Source organism: Perognathus longimembris, unplaced genomic scaffold (assembly GCF_023159225.1).
Source record: "Perognathus longimembris pacificus isolate PPM17 unplaced genomic scaffold, ASM2315922v1 HiC_scaffold_1878, whole genome shotgun sequence".
Taxonomy (NCBI): Eukaryota; Metazoa; Chordata; class Mammalia; order Rodentia; family Heteromyidae; genus Perognathus; species Perognathus longimembris.
Window position 1 is genome coordinate 8226 of NW_025956923.1, and position 21775 is coordinate 30000.

General features: G+C 38.1%; 1 pseudogene; it reads left to right on the top strand.

Moving 5' to 3' along the window:
• Positions 1-689: 689 nt before the first annotated feature.
• Positions 690-21775, top strand: part of LOC125344641 — a 21118-nt pseudogene continuing 32 nt past the window's right edge.

Below are 21775 nucleotides of genomic sequence, written 5' to 3' on the forward strand. Positions count from 1 at the left end.
CCTTCTCAGCTTGCATGTTTACTGGGAAGTTTACATTCCTCTTTTCTACTTTCCAAGAATTTGACACAAAGGGGAGAAAATCAGCAGCATCTGAGCTTCTAAAGAGCTGGGGAGACGGTATTACATCTCTTGATACATGCAAGAATCACACACACACAAACACACACACACAGTGCTTTAATTCTAGGTCTTTTTTGTAAGTTAGTTTCCTCAGCTTCAGTTTTGGTTTTCTCCCTGTATATCCAGTCCTAGTCAGTTATCTCTTCCGTTTATTTAGTTCTTCCCAGCAAAATCTGAAGGAATCCTTGACTTCATGGGATCAAGCAATCCGAGAAGTGTTGTACAACCATGGCATCCAGAGATCCACCTTATCTATGCATTTTATATTTAGCTGAATGAGATCGATACTGTTATATGGGAATTTGATCGTGTGATATAGAGAAGCCACATTTTGAAAGGTGAAATCTGCAGTCTATTAGAAAGCCAGTGACAGTAAGCAGACAGATGTACCCAAAACACTTACAGCCTTGAATATATTTCATACTGTTAGAAAACTGAGCCCAGGAGGGTAGGAGAACAAAGAAAGAACAGATCAACTCTAATGGAAAGTTGGAAGAGGGATGCTATGGAGACCTGAGGAGACTCAGGAGACTCGAGGGTTGGCACAAAGTGGCAGCTGAGTTGGTCAGGGCCTAAACAAGATCATGATGAAGGAAGGGGCAGGGTTTCAGGGAGCTTGCCCTTTGAGAGTTCATGGTTTAGGTCTGGCAGATCCAGTAACCTATTGTCCTAGACCCTGCCCTTGCCTCTAGGAATTCAGGCACACCTATTACTTGGTGGTGGGACTCTACCTTAATTTGCCAAGAAGCCAAGATGGTGCCAGTTAGATCCAATTCCCCATCACCCACCATGTTTCCAAAATGGCGCCAGTGAGATCCAGTATCCATGTTTCAATACTTAACAGCCTGTATACATGTAATATTTGAAGAACAACTTGGTTTTGGGCGAGTTCTGATATTTTGTAACTGTCTGTTCATTACTCTTAGAGCTTATTCTGTTAGGGCTTATTTCCCTTTTCATATTGTGTATTGCTGACACCATGTTTTCTTCTTTTATTTATTTTAGGAAAGTATGCCTCAGACTCCTCCCTTTTCAGCAATGTTTGACAGCAGTGGTTACAACCGAAACCTCTATCAGTCTGCAGAGGACAGCTGTGGAGGGCTGTATTACCATGACAACAATCTCCTTTCTGGGTCTCTGGAAGCTCTTATCCAGCACTTAGTACCTAATGTGGATTACTATCCAGATGTAAGTATTCCTCATCCTCTGAAGGCCACCTTTATCATGGAGCAAAGTATAATATAGTATGCAGGAGTATGGGTACTGTGGAATTATACTCAGGTTGCTAAGAATTTTCTGAGTAAGAAACTACACATCAGTGGTCGAATGCTTTGAGTTCAAATCAAGTATGGGTATGTCACCTTTTGATAGTCTCCACTGAAGGTTTTGATTTTTTCAGATGAGGTACCACTGGAATAAAGTATATGTAGGGTTGATCTGTGTGTATACTTCGGTCTTTAAATCAGAACGCCAGAGAATATTCAGTGTTTTTAGTGTATGTTAGTTAATGTCTTTTTTTTATTTCCATTCCCATCACTTATGTGGAGAAGGATGAGTATAGCTAGGTAGGGAAGGTACACTGAAGAGAAGATTTAAACTCCAGGTGCAGTGATTTGTCTGTCCATTGTCAGATGAGATTTGTTTCTGGTTTGCTTTGATAACTGAGTTTGTAGACTGACACTTTGTAATCTAAAAAATTTGTTACATATTATCCCAATCCTTAGGGGAAGTCAAAAACAGGATAGGGGAGAAAACTAAAATTTCACAGTTGAATATTTACTCAGTCTCACCTCCAGCATCTGGAATTAAACACAGGTTTTTCTTTCTGTACCAGCTGATTTTTCTTGTGTGCTACAGTACTAATTTGGTGGAATTCAGTTTAGTAGGACAACAAGGTTTATTAAACAGCTGGTTATCGATGGCCATTTCTTGAAAATATCTAGAGACCATCTTCATGAATTTTTGTAAATATAATAATAACCTTGGCATGCAAAGGTTAGTTTGTGCTTGCCATGGTAAGTCAACATAATGCTCCTTACTAAGTTATCTCTCTGTGTGTGATTTGTTACATGGTAGTTTCAAACATGCTGCCACACAGGGAAAACCAGTAATCAGAAGTAAAAGGAACCCCTTGTTCAGCCCTGTAAATGTTTATGAGCCACTAAAGGCGCCTGGGGGATGGGGTGAGGGAACAACCCATGGAATTTCTCTTTACACCGAGAGTCTGAAGTATATAGTGTTATATTGTGCTTTATTGAATTGCTTGGCCTCATGGAAATTAGTTACTTACAAGTCCTTCTTCAGCTGTTCTACCACAAATGCTTAAGTGTGCCACGTGAACACATGGGGATTCTTGGCTAAATGTAGGTGGGACAAGGGGGGTTTTCTTTCTTTTTTGTTGTTTCAGTTTTTTTTGTTTGTTTGTTTCCATCGAGATACCATAATATTTGGTCACATAATCAGATTTTCTCTGGATTGTGTATTTAAGTGGGATTTCTCTCTCTGGGCTGAATTTCATTCTTCTTTAGTACAGGGAGAAATGTGTCCTTGTAGCCTAGTTTTCTGAGGATGGATGTGAAAATATTCTCTGAATAATTTCTGGTACTAAATTTGTGCTGGAAGTCTGTTTTTTTTTTTAATGGTTTAAGGGAAATGATAGAGCCAAAGGTAAAGAGAAAATTTATATCGTGTTGTTACATGTGTAGGTGGTACTTTTGAAATTGTATATGAACTTTGATCAAGAGAAGTTAATGAAATGAGATGCAGTATGTATAGGAGATCTATTAATTCAGAGAGAAAGCGTCAACCATGTCTTTTTTCTTTTGTCACAGAGGACATACATATTTACCTTCCTACTCAGTTCCCGGTTATTTATGCATCCTTATGAGCTCATGGCCAAAGTTTGCCACTTATGCATTGAGCACCAGAGGCTAAGTGACCCTGATAGTGATAAGGTAAGGAAGCATTTTGAGCTTTGTTATATGTGCTAACTCTACGGCTTAGATTGTGAAATTCATTAAGGGATCCTGGCTTACCTCCTCTGTAAATGGTCACATGACTATACATAGGAAACTGGGAACTGTTGAAAGAGCACAGTATGGGCTGGAGCCATCTCGCTCAGTGGTAGTACATTTCTCTAGCATGCACAAGGCCCTGGGTTTGCACTCTAAAAATTAATAAAGTACATCATACAAATTGAATGTATTAGATCCTGCCCGAAATAATTATACTTGGTATTGATATAGGGGAGGACAACAGCTGCTTCTTCAACCTCAAAAGACTTACTTACTTGATGTAGTGTGTGTTGACAAATATCACTGAATTGCATTTGCCTTTTCTTCCTAGAACCAGATGAGAAAAATTGCACCCAAAATTCTTCAACTCTTGACAGAATGGACTGAAACATTTCCTTATGATTTTCGGGATGAAAGGATGATGAGGAACTTAAAAGATCTGGCTCACAGAATAGCTAGTGGCGAGGAGGTTGGTAACTTGAATTTTGCACAGCCCTCAAAATTGACAGAATAGCCTGGGTGGGAAATGGTAACAAATTATATCTGAGTACCTCAGAACTTCTTTTCTGCTTTACCTTTGGAAAGCCTTCTGCAATAGCATGTTGGCTGATTGGGCATAGCAAACCAATGATTATTCCATCTCACTTCAACGAAATGTGGCCTGAAGTTTTATATGATTTGTTGAGGGCTATGTTCATGTCAATTCATGCACAGGATTCAAGTTGCAAGAATGTTTTGGTTTTTATTTTACATATATACTAATTTCTTTCTGAAAGGATTGATACCATTACACATATGACATTAATAAGCATTACGAAGGACACAGGAGGATTCTATTGTTGACGTTACATTTAAAGTTCTAGGTGAATCTCCTTTGGCGTAAGCTACGTGGTTACTGTATATGATTTTGGTACACTGGGTATTGTATATATGCCTTCCCGATCTAGGGAAGGGAAAGAAAAAACAAGGGTGTAAGATATCACAAGAAATGTATTCACCACCTTATTATGTAACTGTATCCCTTTTGCACAACACCTTTTCAACAAAATTTAATTAATAAAAAAATAAGCATTACAATGCATAAAGTCAGTAGAATATAATATAACAATTTATTAGTAGTCTTAATAAATCATAAATATAAATAGATGATCCAGTTCAGGAAAGGAGGAAACAAATATGTCAGTGTGGAGAGCCAGTAGGACTGGAAAGGACTGTTAAGACTTGAGTTTAATTTTCGGATAAAAGGAAGTACAATCACTTTTCATTGTGAGAGAAAGAAAAGCATACTAATTCTTCAGAGCACTAAATGAAAATAATTTAAACTTGAGGCTGGAGATGGAGCTCTTGCATGAACTTGCATGAACTAGGCGTGGTTTCAATCTTAGCACCCACAAAAGCAACAAAAAATAAAAATACCAACACTTTCTTATGAAGAATCTCATATACAAGGAAATAGTGCCATGTTTGTTTGTTTGCAAGACTCTTGATAGCATTGACCCCAGATATTCCTTGGTAAAACAGAAGCCATTGACCAGAGTGTATATTCACAAAGGTAATCCGTTTGAAGAGGAGAAGACAAAGTCCTCTAGTGCTGGAAGTGGATTTAAAGGTACGTGATTTCAGGCTAGTGTAGGTGGAGATTGAAAGTAAGTCTTGGATAATATTCCATAAATATCACTTACCTCGACTGAACTTTTGATAGGTTTGAACTAGTTGTGACAAAGTCAGAGTTATCATCTCTGAAGTAGGCCCAAGAGGGCTGATTTTCTATGCTGAGGCTTGTTTGGAAAGGATGTCTTTGTTGTTTCTGTGTTGCTGCTAAGTTTCTGGAAACAAGAAGATAGAGTAGCCGATAGTGAGGAAGTTAGCAACTTGAATTTTAATATAGGTTACCAGTATTTCCAGAACAGCTTAGACAGGAAACGGGGCTGAATTATTTTCTACAAACTCAACACCTTTCTGTTTGCCTTTGGGCAAAATATAGTTTAGGGGTAACAGGTATATTTTCTTGTAGGGGGACAAAAGATAGACAAAGCATTTGCCAACTGTAGTGATGTCTTGCTTTATCTGAAAATACATTTTGCCATCATGTATAACTTCAATAGAACTCATTCTTTCAGAAGTATGCTGCAAAGCACACTGATCTCTTTTGATAATGGTGAATACACTGTAGTGCCCTTTCTCCAACTTAAAAAAGAAATCAGAATAAAATGATATATAGTTAGCACCTAGAAAACGTGTATCTGAATTTCCTTCATGATGTTCTGTTTATGAAAGGAGAATTAACTCTTTCGTGATTACTATGATTACATTACATTGAACCTAGGTGCTCAAGACAGCCATTCTTTTTGTCAGGCTGAGTGAGTCCTTTTGCAAATTCTGCCTGTTACAGTCCTCTTCAGGTAGATCCAAAGTGATGTGTCACCATGCAGCAAATCTTAGGCTAGTGGTATTAACTCTTGGGTTACTTAGCAGGGTCCGTTCTGGCTTAGTGACCTTGGTTTATGACAAACTGATCAAAAGATTGGTGACTTCATGGGGCTTTTCCTTATGTAAACACTGAGGCCTGAGTTACAGTCAGTTTTTTTCCTCAGGGCAGTTGTATGTAACTACTCAACTTTATAAGTCAGCTGTCTTCTCTGCCCATCACCTTCTTGGGTACCAGTGGTTCACACTTGTAATCTTAGCTGATCAAGATGCCGAGATCTGAGGATTGTGGTTTGAAGCCAGCCTGAGTAGGGAAGTATGTGAGACTCTTAACAATCACCGAAAACCTATGAGACATATGGAGGCCCTGACTTCAAGACCCAGTACTAGCACGCATACCCACACACCATTTCATTATAAGATCTGATGGTTTGAAAATGTGAAATGCATGGCTTCGTGTCATGGAAGTTAGAGAGGAGATGATTACTATCTGTGACCAGGTGAGGTCTGGTCTTTTTTTTTTCCCCCCCTCTTTTCACTTTTTTTTTTAAAGCTAAACCAAAAATAACAAAACACAAACATAAAATCAAGCCCTTCAAAAGTTGAGTAGAACTGAGAAAAAGGGTGCAACAGTCATGTGACTCTGGCTTCTTGTCAGTACGGTGTTAATAACTCATTCTTAATGAACTTGGGAAGTTTATAGTTGGCTTTGAGCACGGGAGGAGGAGGGGGAAAAGGTAAGCCAGGTCCAGCTGAGAACTTGACTGAACGAGGGTATGTGGAGAGAGATGTGCTTTCCTTCATCTGGATGGTTTCGTGAGCAACGGCTGTTTCTTGGCTGGTTTTATCTACAATTCAAAATCAGGCCCACACTAAGCAGTTGCTTAATCAGACTGTGCTTTGGCAGGTTCCTTAAATGCCTTGCTCCTTTCTCATGTCTGTAAATCATTGAAAACAGCCTTTTGTTGCTGTCCCTTTTAGCTCTAAACTTCTGTGATGGATGTTCTTTCTTCACTTCTTTGTTTGACAGGATCCTCTTCTGTCATATTTTTAAGTGTTTTTTCTCAGAAGGAATTCCCAACTCTACCTCACACTCCAACTACCATCATACACCACCCCCGTCTTGGCTGTCACTACCTTTCTTCATGGCTGTTTGTGATTTCCAATTATTTACTTTTTAATTGTTCTCATTGGGATTCATGCTATGCCCTCTTTCCCTAAAATGCATTCTTTTTTTTTTTTAATGGCATTCTTAAGTCTTGTCTGCCTCTAAGTAATATTTGAATAAGTGAGTGAATGAATGAATGATAGGTGGAGGAATGAATGAATGAATGAATGAATGATAAAACATTATTTCCCTTCCCAAAAGGACCATAAAATTGAGTTATGACTTGTTGCTTCTTGCCTATGACTTCAAGGATTTTTATTTTTATTTTTGGCAGTCAATGTGTGCAGGTGTGCACCGTATATAATTGAGTCAGGTTCTTCTGAATTTACTAGGGACAGTTCTACATAATTTGTTTCTCCCCTGGGGATTTGCCCCAAATGAAGTGGTTTATTAGGACCTGCCTGCAAGAAACCTGAAATGAAACAAATGATTGAGTTACGTGACAAATGACTATAGTGAGTAGAGTGCAATTTTCTCTCCTTAAGGGGCTAGTCTTCATAATAGGAACTTCTATCATTATTTGCAGGTAATTGCCATCCCTGGCATTTGAGGTTATAAAAAAGAATAAGTACATATTTAGCAGTTCATGACTTGGTAAGGAAGCGTGCTCAGCAGCATAAAGCTTGATTTCATAAATGGAATCAAGTGGAAGAAAGAAACTATTTCTTTAAGTCAACTTTAAGCAGTTGTACAAAGGGTTTCAATCCCACATGTTAGTTTAACAATATAATGCATCTTGATCAGTGTCATCCCTTCTGTTATTCTCCATCATTTCTCCAAAGCGTACTTAGGAAACTTAAAAAAGAAGCCATACACCTTCTCTTTGCTTTCCTTTGTGTCCTATGCGTGTATATGCACACGTTGTTATTCTAATAGCGTTTCCCCTATACTCTAGTGGAATTTCTCACTAGTTACTTGCCTGTACAATTTCTCTATTTATTCCCACAAAAAATTATTCTGGTCCTAACTATAGAAGGGAAACCTTTTGACAGACACGCTAGGAGAGCATTGCTTCTCAGTTGTGGCTCTGGCCCCATTGACCTGAGGAGCATTACTGTCATGGTACCTAGAGAGCACCTCAACCCACTTCAGGCAGAATCTCGTAGGGCCGAACCCAGGCTGCAGGCTGTCATCAGCCAGCTGTTTCCTGTGCTCATTGTTTCTCTGCTCGTCTCGAGGGTACCATTTCTGTGAGGTCATTTCTTAGTAGTGAGCAGTTTGTGTAGGGAAGAATAACTTGCATGGAATAGCTTTTGGGATAAAAATGACATATTTTCACAATGGATTCTTTGTGGCTTTTCTACACATCTCAGACTTATGTTATCCAAAAAAAAATTGTGTCTGTTTAAGTTTTTTGTTTATAATAAATCAAGCAGTACAAGAATAAGTTGCAAATATTAAAAAAAATAAACTTACAAGATGCCAAAAGTACTCTACAGTTCTACCCATTTTATGTCTCTCTTAAAAGTAAAGGATTGCCAGTTTGGAATATATCCTTCAAGAGCTCCCTTTCTGTGTATGTAATCATGCACAGATGCACACAACTGCACAAGTAGTGCATATAGTGTGTGTATGCTTCCTTAGTGTGTTCCACTCAGTGATGTGTCTTAGCAGCCTAGACAGTGTAGACAGTTGTGTCTTCTTTGGCCTGCTACCCAGTACTCTGATATGTGATTGGACCTGGGGTTTTTCTTTTTAAAAACTATTCTGTGAGAAACAAGTAAATTTTTTATATGGAGGAAATTTAGAAGTTTTCTTATACTTGCAAAGAATATATATACCCTATTCACACTAGACTCCATTTAGTGGAGTAGTAGTGTAATGACAGTCATGGGCTGTTCTTGTAAACAGACCGTAATGATTGGGCAACTGCAACTCCTTGCTGCAGAAAGCATGTGTTTTCTACTCATGGTGGATGGTACGTGCTGTAACTGCAGTACCTCAGAAAGATGCTTATCATCTCTCATGAGTAATATATTGGGAACTAGCATGATTTTAAGTAGTGCTAACTCTCATGGGCATTATTATGACATTTGGATGGAAGACTGAAGAAAACATCTTACATACTGAAGGTCTAATGTAACTCAGTGTTACCAGAATAGAAGGGGTAGATGCAACAGAGACATTTCCTTGAGTGGTAGATAGGCATTACCAAACAGCACCTTCTAAATGGATGACCTTCATGCTGAGTGAAAGATAGATTTTCTTGAATGCTCAGTTGTTTTAACACTTAGGTGATCTGAAGATGTAGAGAAAAATGAAGGTCATCTACTGGGCCATGTTAAAGCACTGGAGTTTACATCAACAGTAGAGAAGAAGGAAAGGAAAAAATATCTGTGTATGCTTTGCATCCTTGCAAACATGAGAATTAACCATTTCCACATGTGTTGTAATTTGGTCTGTCAAGAGTTTTGTTATATGTTCTGTTAAAAGGGCTTCTGTGGGGGAAAATGAATGGTTCTTGTAGGTAGACACCACTTTGGTGCTCCTAGCCAATCCCAGCAGATGGCATTCTGGTACCTCAGACAATAAGTTGTAAACATGGGCCTCCCTGTGTCTGTAGACTCACTCAGAGCATCCTCCTTTGGAGCTGTTATCCTTAGGCCTCAGTTTACCTTAAGTCTGCTTATGTACTTTTTTTTTCTAATATGGACATCTTAATTTACCAAGAAAGATGATTGTTGCCAGTTCTGGATCAAAAAAAAACCAAAAATAATCCTTAAATTATGATAAGCATACCCAAGGGCATACTTGGGTATACATAAGACATTGCTTATTGGGAAGTGATTTCTTTGATTTTAAAGGTGTCTTAAAAGTCAAGATGGCAGGGTGCCAGTGCCTCATGTCTGTAATCGTAGCTACTCAGGAGGCTGAGATCTGAGGACATGGTTTGAATCCAGGCAGGAAAGTTTGTGAGACTCTTACTTCCAGGAGAAAATTGAAAGTGGAGCTGTGGCTCAAAGTGGTAGATCACTAGCCTTGAGCCTTGAGGTATATATGAGTCTCTTTTAAGATGATTCAGCTCATCTAATTTCCCTGGATCAAGGTGATCATCCAATATCGAGATGAAAGCATTGAATGATCTGGTCTCTAAGGATATATAGAGCTGAAAAGGGATGTGCAGAGGTAGAGTGTAATAACCCTCGCCGCATTTCCTAGCAGACTTACCGCAAGAATGTCCAGCAGATGATACAGTGTCTGATCCGAAAGCTCACCACACTCAGCCAGTATGAAGAAGTTTTAGCCAAAATCAGCTCCACCTCCACAGATCGGCCTCACCGTGCTTAAAACCAAGCCACAGTCCATCCAGAGGGATATCATCACGGTCTGCAGCGACCCTTACACGTTGGCCCAGCAGCTGACTCACATAGAGCTGGTAAGGCTGTTAGCAGCACTGCCCATTAGAACCTCATTTGGTTTGCTTTGGCAAATGTATTTGCCAACAGTAATCAGGGAGTTGTTAATCATCCAAATGGGAGATGATCTACAAAATAACCAAACCAGAGTTTGTTTAGGCATTTGACCGTGAATGCTTCTGATAATTTGGGAATTTAACTTGTAACGGATATTAATAAACAAGATTGAAAAGCAGAGCTTACTGAGCTCCTACAACTTCTGCCTCTAATGGATTTTCCATAGTTCACTCGGTCATCTATCTTTTAGAATGTTGACCTTAGAAAATTGCCTCTATCAGACCTTAGAATGATGAAAATGTTTAGAGGTTAAAGTTTATTTTTAGCTGGGTGCAGTGGCTCATACCTGTAATCCTAGCCACCCAGGAGGCTGGGAACCAAGTATTTTGACTTGAAGTCAACATGAGCGGAAAAGTCTGAGAAAGTGGAGCTGTGGCTCAAGTGGTCGAGTGCCAGCCTTATGTGAAAAAGCTAAGGGACTGTACCCAGGATCTGAGTCCAAGCCCCCGCATCACTGCCCGCCCAATCAAAAACAAATCCTTAGAGCATATTTTCTAATTTGCATTAGAATTAGGGGTGGTACCAAAGGTTAATAGAGGTTGTTGACTAGCCATTCCTTTTTATTTCTTTAATATTGTTGATGGTGTTGGTGTTTTTCTCCTTAGGAGAGGCTCAATTATATTGGGCCAGAAGAATTTGTTCAGGCATTTGTGCAGAAGGATCCTTTAGACAATGACAAGGTAATCTATGACAAGGTAATCTCTCTACCCAGATGTCAGCCTTGCAATTAGAAATGGAATTCCTTTAGCTATAATAATGGATATAAGAATAGGAATTAAAACTATTCTCATGTAGGGTTGAAAATGAAAATATTGCTTTTTTTTCATTAGCTACATGTGACTCATGACTGTTTTCTAGAGCTTTGGTCTCTGTCTATAATATCACCAATTTTTAGCTAACCTATCGCTGGCTTTTAGCTTCTCTTCCTCCTTATTGGGAAAGTTAATAAGCTCTTACAGCAAGTAGATGCTTGCATCTGTGCTGATGAGGGTGGAAGATAAAAGCATAATTGTTTTAGCAGATTAAGCCAGAAAGAAAATAGAAAGGAATGCTCAGCATATGATTCAACAGCAGCAGGGACAGGAAAGACAGGAAGTACAGCCAGTTCACCAAGCGAGGTTCTTCACTGCTTTGCTTCTTTTTAAAGACAAAACCCTCATCATAGGCTCACTTGTGAAACCTACATGTAAGGAAAATAATACTGGAAAGGTATCGTCAAACCAGTCTACAGACATAGGAATTGTTTCCACAGTTACCTCCAGAAGGGTTCCAAACTGTTTAGGAGAGGCTTTATCATCCACTAATGAAAGTCCTTTCAGAGCATGGGCAACAGCTGTTTCCGGACTTAGAATGGCTTCTCTAAGTACAGGAAATGAAGAATGTGTTTTGCTATAGAAAGCTAGTGAGCATTTTTGTGTGTGTCTTTTAGAAGGAAGGAAAGAGGTGATAGTGAACCACGTTAAGATGAGATTTAACTTCTTTTGCTTTTAAACAGTATGTCCACTCACCCTACTAATAATAACCGAAATAGGGTAGACTTCCATTTGTTTTCTTTGGAGGATATTTTGTTTCTTGGTACATGATGCTTCAAAATTTTGTCCTACAACTTAATTTGAGGATAAAGTTTTCCAGTTCTCTGCACACTTTGCCTCCCTGGCTGTATTGATAGCAATTAAGACTTGTAACCTATTGGTGAGTTCATGATTTTAAGGCAGCCAAAATTGTTCCTATGAATTGTATTTCTGAGGACAGATTCTAGCCAGAGTATCTTTGTTTCTTGGGGAGGTAGGGGAAGGTATGTTTACAGATACATCCAAGTTTATATTCCCTGGATCATTCTGAGAGATTTTGTGTTTCTATAAGGATAATCAAGAATGTTAGATTGATGTTCATTTCTCTGTCTCTCTGTCTCTGTCTCCGACTCCCTCTCTGTCTCTGTCGGTCTGTCTGTCTCTCTCAGACACATAGATAGACACACGCACACACACACACACACACACACACACACACACAGAGAGAGAAATCCTTTCTCACCCCATAAACTGAGAATGAATATTGAATATCTCTTACAATGAGATCCTAATACATTCACTTTTTCCTCTAACTCATGTTCACTGCTTTTCTATAGAGCTGCTACACTGAGCGGAAGAAAACACGAAACTTAGAAGCTTATGTGGAATGGTTCAATCGCCTAAGCTACTTGGTTGCTACAGAAATCTGCATGGTGAGGAAATCAGTTTTGTCTGCCTGCTCGATGTCATATTTGTCTTCATGCTTACTTTATATCCTGTGGGTGTTCACACTGGATAACTGCTTTTCACTGTCTTTCCATATAGCCTGTGAAGAAGAAACACCGAGCAAGAATGATAGAGTATTCATTGATGTTGCTCGAGAGTGTTTCAATATTGGCAACTTTAATTCCTTGATGGCAATAATCTGTGAGTATTTTCTGAAGGAAATATGTCCTTTATTTTTTCGGGGCCTATGAAATGTATCCACCAAAAGTATGTAAATAGTACAGTTTTATTCATGAACCATCATCTATTTTACTGGTTTCTTTTGGGACACCAACCTTAAGAGTAATTCTTACATTTTTAGATGGGTGGACTGAATTATTTTAAAATATTCAGAATGCTTTAAATAGCCAAATTGGTGCATGTATATTTAAACTTTAATAAATTTGCATAATTTATGTAGTATTTTAAATTCATCTGTGAAAGCTTCTAAGTAGAGGCTGGAAATGTAGCTCAGTGGTAATCACTTGCCTAGAAGATATGAGATTCTTAGTCTACAAACACACGTACACACATTTATAAGGGAGGAATTTGTCTAAATAAAGAATTTTATTGTATTTTATTTGTTGGTTGTGGGGCTTGAACTCTGTGCCTGGGCTCTGTCCCTGAGCTCTTCAGCTCAAGGCTGTCACTCTACCACTTGAGCCACAGTACCACTTCCTGGTTTCTGGTGGTTAATTGGAGATAAGAGTCTCATTGACTTTGCTGTACAGGCTAGCAATCCTCACTGAGTATCTAGGATTATAGGCATAAGCCACCAGCGCTCTGGCGATGACAAATAAAGAATTTTTAACAGATATTGGTACATCAAGTCTTTTAGAAATATATGACTAAATCATATGGAAAAAAGCAAATATTGGTTATAGGCAACCCCTGTCCTGATTTCTGGAGTTAGGGGAGGAGACTGACAGGAAGTATCCATGGGAGCTTTCTGGGATGATGTATTCTACTGTATCTTGATTAATGTGAAAATACATAAATATATATGTTTTCCAAATTCATTTGATTGTACATTTAAGATCAGAGTATTTTTCTATGTGTATATTTTACCTCAGTTGGAAATCTTCCTCTTTTTGATCTTAAACTATCAGTAGTGGTGGCATGGCTTACACACACGGATTTCTTTAGGCCTGTGTGGGTTCCTTTCCCACTGCAAGTAGCTGTCATATGTAGTCATCATTCAGAGGAGGCATGCTAGGAAGATTGTGGATTATCCATACCAACCAGCTTCCCGTCTCTGTACCTGGTTAGCTGGATGAGGCTGACAGAAATTCCTTAGCCCTAGAGTCAGCCTTTTCTCCTAGGATTGTCCTGTGGATATGTGAGATATGACATACAAGCATGGGTGACCTATGGAGATCCAGGTCAAGGGTCAGAAGACTCAATCTGTGACTTAGTCTCACCCCCCACTGACTTCTTTTGGGGCAGGGAACTAACATTACTTCTTACATTCTTAGGTAAGTGAAAACAATGAAAAGCACAATATTTCTAAAATGTGAACATGTTATAAATTCAGATTGCAGTGTCCCTAGTAAAGTTTAATCAGGATGTGGCCGTGTTGCTTACATGGCTGTCTGTAGCTTCCCTTGCACTGGAATATGGTAACATGACTGTTTATAATGGTAACATAAATTGTATGGCCTGAACAGTCTAAACTGTTTACTCCTTTTCTCTTTATCAAGAAAATGTGCTCACCACTGCTCAGAGTAACTGGTAGTTATGACACTGTTTCTCAGCTGAGGGAAAATGTGCAGGAAAAAGTTGTGAAATTGGAGTTTGTTATTTATGAGTAAGTTGTGGGTCTCAGTAACTTAAGAATAGGTCTCTCAGGAGTATAAGTTAGAATTGCTCTTTTTTAATCTCGATGTCAATTTTCTTCTCCCTCTATGCATTTAAAATTGGAAGCTGGCATGAATATGAGCCAGTGTCTCGACTAAAAAAAACCTGGGCCAAAGTGAAGACTGCAAAGTTTGACGTTCTTGAGGTAAGAAAGAGTCTTACAGACCTTAGAGGAAGGGAAAGGAATTTGAATTCAGGAAGTCTTTTTAAATGTAGAGCTGTACATTTTGGAGTAATGGTGAAATGCACATATTTCAGTTGCATCGCGTTGTACTCTGCAATAGAACCAAGGCCCTGAACAGTGAAGAGCGTTATTTCCTAGTTGATCTACTACTTGTCAGTGGCCCAGGGTAGATCGAGTTCCTTATCCCAATGGAGTATGCATTCCCCATTCTTTCAGCAAGTTTAGCTGACCTATGAAAAGCTATGGGAATATAAAATTCTGAGGATAGTTAGAATTGTGCACAAGAACATGTGTGCTTGGATCCTGTTTACCTCCATGTTACCCTGGTATGTGGATGGCTTACAGTCTGAAAATCTTTGGAAAGAGTAATTACTCTTTCCTGAGTTTTCCCTGAAACTGGGGCTTACTTACCATTAGATCTATGCTGCTTAATTAAAATTATCCAATAAATTTTGTTTCCTTCTTGCAAAATGATATGCTTTAATTATTTGTGAATGGTTTGTGGTCAGATATAGAGGGACAAGTTCACTATAAAGTGCTGGGTCATACGCCTGGCTGGCTGTCACCTGGCCCATTGGCCTTCACATGAGGAATGTTTTCCTAATGCTCAGATTTGACTCTATTCTACTCGTGTTAGTTCTGCTCTTAATAACTAGCCTAAATAGATTTGGTCTAGTTGTAATATTACCAAAGCTGATGTCAGGTTTGCGTTGAAACACAAAGAAAACATTTGTGTTGTAATGAGTCACATTTGCACATTTGTGTATAAGAGAGATAAATCATATTCCTAATGAGTTCTCTAGTTTATTTTAGGTTTCTACTGTCCAGTTAAATGTGATCTTGTGAACTCCTACAGATAAGAAGTAGATGGCTAATGCTATTTTCTCTTTACAGCATCAGATGGACCCTTCAAGCAATTTCTATAATTATCGAACAGCTCTTCGTGGGGCAGCACAAAGGTCTTTAACTGCTCATAGTAGCAGAGAGAAGGTATGCACTTAAAATAGTATGCTATTCATGGTAGCATTGCTTTTACCTGTGCAGATCTAAGAGAGATGTATACTGTAGAAATCTCATCACCTGCCCGTAGGGAAGAGAAATCCTAAAGGAAAATTGAATTGTAGGAAAAATAAAGGTGACTTGATATATAACTTGGCACAGATATATATATATATATATATAACTGTTATTGTTATATTGCTGAAATACTTATTCTGCAGTGCCCCTAAGTTGTATACCAAGCAATAAATTAAATCAATGGTAAGATGACTAAGAGAATTAGGGAATAATTTGGTTTAATAGAAAAAAAAAGACATTTAAGCACTGCACAAGGTAGCTGACTTAATGTAACCTTTTCTCTTTAAAGAATTAGCTTACCTCTTACTGTTAAGTCATTTATTTTCAGAAAGTAAATTACTTGCTGTAGCATTAGGCCTGCTGTTACTAATTAGATATGTGGGTGCAGAAAAAATAGAGGGGTGATATCTGAGAAATTAATGATCCTCTCCTTCTCTAACCTACTTTTAAATAAGTTAGTACTCTCCTGATTCCACCTATGCTTGGCTCTGAGGGTCTTCTCTCGTCACATTTCTCTTCCATATTTCCTTATAGAGGAAGGATAAGTTTTCTCGACATTTGACTCTCATGTTACTTGGGACATTTATACCTGTTATGATAAATGGCTAATGGAGGTTGCTTGATGGAAGTAGTCCTCTCTTTGCTTTCTGTCTGTCTTTTAACTTCAGCTACATATTCATCAAATAAAGAAAATGAGGGGACAAAATATGTCATGATATCTAAGTCACTTCCTCCTAAAACCTTCCATCTTTTATGATCAAAAATGAGAAAAACAAAAAACAAAAAAACCACAAAGCTTCCCTTCTGAAGATAAATTGGATCTCAACCACATCTGATGTATTGTATACATGTGAGCTTTTATTTTTAAATGAAGAAACCTACACTAACTGGAAAGTTTCTTAGGTTGTGTAAATTGTGCTTGTCAAAATTCCAGTATTCCTTTGACTCCATGGGGAAAAGGCCTAATCTGAGGGGTTTTGGTTTTTTTTTTCCTTCAGAAAATCAGCTCATGGATGGGAGGATGGGAAGATTCCCCCACTGAAGTGAAAGGGCACACAACCATATCCCCTCTCCCAGCGTTACTTGCAAGGCACTGTAGCTTTGCATGGACTCCAGTGAGCAGTTGTGGCTTTGCCTCAGTATAGATGCCGTGGGCTCACATCTCAGGATGCTGTTCCATAGGCGACAGTAGTTCTGCTGTCTAGCCATCTAGCCTCTCTAAAAGATCTTACTTGTGGGACTCCAGTAGCTTTTTCCAGAACAAAAAAGGCCTAAATTTATAGAATATATAATAAATTCTTTCTGCTTTCATTTACTTCTTTAAACCAATCTCATGCCAGTTTACGAATTGTACCCTGTAGTTCAATGAAACAAGTGAAACCACATCCATTCAAAGAAATGTGCTGTTTCTTTTTCACAATAGCTCCCAAGACAATAAGAATGAAAGCATTTCTAGTCAAATGCATCTTTTACTCAAGAATACTGGGATTCCTTTTACTTTTTTTATTCTTTTTTTCTTTATTCCAAAGAAAGTCCTTATTTTATGATTTTCCTGAAAGCATGAGGGGAAAAAAGCATCTTTGGTCTTTCAAATCTCAAATTTATGTGGTGAAAGTAAGATATTTCCTGGTCCCTGTTAAAGGGCAAATCAAATTTATTTTCTACATTGGATCTCTGAAGTTCTTTCTGAGTAGTTCCTTTTTATCTGTGAGTACTTGTATCTCCAGGCTTTCAATCATTCCTCATACAATTTCCTAATGTTCATTCTTTTGCCATTCTGTTTGTGTTCCTGTCAACGTACTCCTGCTCATTAGTATTCCCTGCTAGGTGTGGAACTGATAATATCTATAAAGTACAATTGCTGACTCTCTGAGCTAAGAATATTTTAAAAGAGAAATGGAAAACATCATTATTTGAGAAGTTCTCCCACTCATAACATCATCGTTAAGACCTTGTAGAAGCAACATATTTACTCTCTCCTGCTCCTGTGTATCCATTTAGCATGCATGGACATTTGAAGTCCCTGTATTCTACTGGTTCTTGCTATGTTAAATTTGTATATGGACTTCAGATCTGATGGGAATTATCCATGAGTCAAGGAGAAGCTGAACTAGCCTGTAAGATTTCTTTCTTGGTGTCTGTAGGCATCAGGCACAAAACAGTGAAGCTTTCAATTGAGATAAGTTATGTTTCCCTTTCCATAGAAGAGTGATTCAGATAATCAAAAGAAAGTCTTGTGGGCACGCTTGAAACCAAAAGTCACAGAAGGAACAGTTCTGCCACCCAAGGTTAATAATTCACCTAGATAGAAGCGCATGACATGATCTTTGAAAAAGTTTAAATACATCTATATGAATCAGTGAATGGACAATACTCCATGAATCTCATACCCCAGCACCAAATAATAAAAGGTTCTTGCTTAAAAGCTGTTCTAGTATACAAATATTATATCTTTTTTTTTTTTTGGCCAGTCCTGGGCCTTGGACTCAGGGTCTGAGCACTGTCCCTGGCTTCTTCCCGCTCAAGGCTAGCACTCCGCCACTTGAGCCACAGCGCCGCTTCTGGCCGTTTTCTGTATATGTGGTGCTGGGGAATCGAACCTAGGGCCTCGTGTATCCGAGGCAGGCACTCTTGCCACTAGGCTATATCCCCAGCCCCCAAATATTATATCTTGATGATAATTTTATTCTCATTTTCCTGGAGTTATCTAAAATGATGTTTCTTTCCTTTGTCTTAAGTACATTATCAATTTAGATAACAGCATGAAAGCAGACATAGGTAATAGGTAGATGAATGACATTGTGTTCTAGCAAAGTTCAGTTGTCACTGTAATTGAATTTCTTATAATATTTTTCATGCATTCTCAAGTATCATTCTTTTCAATTCCCCCCACCCAGCCACTTAAAAATATAAGAAGTGTGACTCATAGGCCCTATGTAAAAGGTTACAGTCTGCCAACCCCTGCTTTTTACCAAGAACAAATTATGAAGCTAGATTTTTTTCTTACTCGCTTCTCTTTACTATTACTCTTTAAGTAGTTGCACAAAGTAATTTCAGTTCTACATGTCAGCTTATGATCATTCTACATGTCAGCTCTTGATCATTGTTACTCCTTTCATCGTTCTCTCCATTTCTTCCAACCCCACCCATCCCTCAATTGTCCTAGTGCAATACATGTACGTATGCACACACATATATATGTATGCATATATTGAATATTATGAATACATTCTCCCACCCTTCCTCTTTTTTTGTCTATCTTCGCCCATTGACCTTACTATTGTCTTTCCTAATCCCTCAAATTCTACCTTCCTGGCATTCATCTTGTTAGAGTGTAGAGTGTTCAAGAGGGTTATGTCATTGGAATTCTCCCCTGCACACACCATTCTTTAGTTAATACCCTTATGTATATATGCTTATGACCCTATACGTGTTTATATACATGTATATTTATAAATTAGAGCTAATGTTTACATATAAGATAAAACATGTTGTGGAGCTGGAGCCAGACTTAAAATTTATGTCTGACAGAGTCCAAATCCTGTTGCCTCTCAGCTGTAAGTATTCTTTCAATGAGGCAACAAGGTTCAGGTGTACTTTTAGTTCTAACACAGTAGAGCAATAGGCAGAAACATTAGGAGAGGTTAGATGGATCTTTACTAATTTACATTTAGATGTTTCACAGAAAGAGCTAGTGATTAATGCACTGTACTTGTAAACTGATTTAGTGAATGGTCCCCACCATTGTAGAATACTTAAAGATAAAAAAAAAAGAAAAAAGTATATTCACGAGGGCTAGTGAAAATCCAATTTGGTTATTTTCAGACATCAGTGAGGCAAAAATAATCAAAGCTTTATTTTTATATATTTTTTCTATTTTATTCTTTTAAAAATTGTTATTATAAAGGTGATATAGAGAAGGCTTACAGTTACATAAATCAGGTAATGAGTACATTTTGTTTTAGACAGTGTTACCCCTTTCCTTGCTCTTTCCTAATTTTTTCTTTCATGTGCCCACCGAGGAATTGTATATTCACTTTTACACAGTGTCTATGAGTACCACTGCTGCATTTGTTCACCTTTTGTCCCTCTGCATCTGTCCCTTCCCTTAAATGGGCAAACAAGACAAAAAAAGAAAAGAAAATGAAAACAACAACAAAGGAAAAAACCTCTTGTTTTAATTTCCTGGAGTTTATTTTGATAACTGTTATTTTGTATGATGGAATGTACATAGGCCTTGTGCCTTTATGTTCCTCCCCTAAGAATATTCTCCTTTGGTCTCACTATTTCCAAAACAATCTTGGTTAAGCATTTTACTTACACTGTAGAATATTTAGAATCTGTAAAAAAAAAATTTTTTTTTGCATTTGAGAGGAAGTCGAAATGACCATACTGAGCCCTTTTTGTCTGCTTGTTATGAATTCAGTGAGATTTAGGGTATTTTTTTAAAGATTCTTACTTTAGGTTTATTAGTTAAATACTGCCTCATGGAACTAAAGAATCAAGCATTATTGAAGTTCATTGTTTTTGAAAGCCATTCATTTAAATGTAAACATTTACATTCCCCCTTCACTTGGTCCATCTGGCTCACATTCTATCGTGCCAGGTACTTCTCAGGTGATTTTTTTTTTTCCATAGCAGCAGGTGCTGACTTGTTCTCTAGTACACTGGCCAGGTTTACTTAATAGGCAGTATATAACAACTAGTGCCCAAAGCTCCAAGCTCTCTCATTATATTGAGCAATGCCTTCAGGGGTCAAAATAAAATCATCTGAAGCAAAAATAACCCAAGTAAAATGGAGATGTCTAAATGATGTAGCTATGGAGTCTCATAGGAAGGTGGGTCATGTATTTAAGATTGTGCTGTGTCTAAGTGGTTGCTAAATAAAAATAAAAAATTCTTTTATGTTTCTTTCCTTTTATAGTAAGTATTTTCAGATTTTATTATTGGTTGTGGCATTGAGAGTATAGGAAAATCTGTAGGAAAAGGATCTATCACATTTCCCAACACTACCTTTTCTTGCTTTGTTTTGGTTAGTAATGCCATTCACATTTTAAGCAACATGATAAAAAGAAAGAACCTGTTGTATACAGATCACTGTACCTTAATGCTCTGCGGTCTTTTGTGCAAGTCAGTTAGAGTTGTTCATTAATCCCTTGTACTGTTTACCATTTGATGAGAGGTTAAATGTTTTGTTTACCCAGACAAACCTGAAGCTTTTGTTTTCTCTAGATTGTGATACCATTCTTCAGTCTCCTAATCAAAGATATTTATTTCCTCAACGAGGGCTGTGCCAACCGCCTTCCAAATGGCCATGTCAATTTTGAGGTGGGTGTGATCAAGTAAAATGTGTGTCAATTAGAGCACACAGAGAGACATAGTACTGCATGCCAGGCCGGGCAACCAGAAGGGCAAAAAACAACTTTCTCTTTCCTTCTTCTTCTGTAAAAAATTAACAACACCAAATAAAATATCGTAGCTACAGTGTTACTGTACGGTGAGGAGGAGGGTGGAGCAGGAGGAGGAAGAGGATAATGTGAGGGAACCATGCACCTAGCCAGCAGATACAGTTTTGTTACGTCAAAAATAAGTGTATAATTGAGAAGTTTAAAACCTAGACACATACTTTTTGAAGACTCCCTTTAAAATTCTTATGTTCTCTCCCAGAAATTTTGGGACTGGCCAAGCAAGTGAGTGAATTTATGACATGGAAACAAGTGGAGTGCCCATTTGAGAGGGACCGGAAGATCTTGCAGTACCTGCTTACAGTTCCTGTCTTCAGCGAAGATGGTGAGGCCATTCAGTTGAATTTTTGAGCATACCCAGATCCTGCACTTAGAAAACTAGGACACAAATGTTTGATTTCTCCTCACATGTGAAATCATTCCTCTGTTCTATTCCATCTTTAGAATGCTAAATACACAGAAAACCTTAAGATTTATCCCCAAAATATTTTCACTTAATATTCACTCATATGCAATGTATTGCCAGGTTTACATAGCTTTGCAAATACTTACTCTGCTTTAGGCAAGAGAATTTGAAAGTGATTTTTCTTATTTGGATTTGCTTCAGTGGGAGAAAGGTGTTTTGTAGGTTGTTGATAGTCAAAGTAATGAAGGTTAGGAACCAAAACAATGAATTAATTGCTGTCCTTTGCTTCCCGAAAATAATGGAAAATC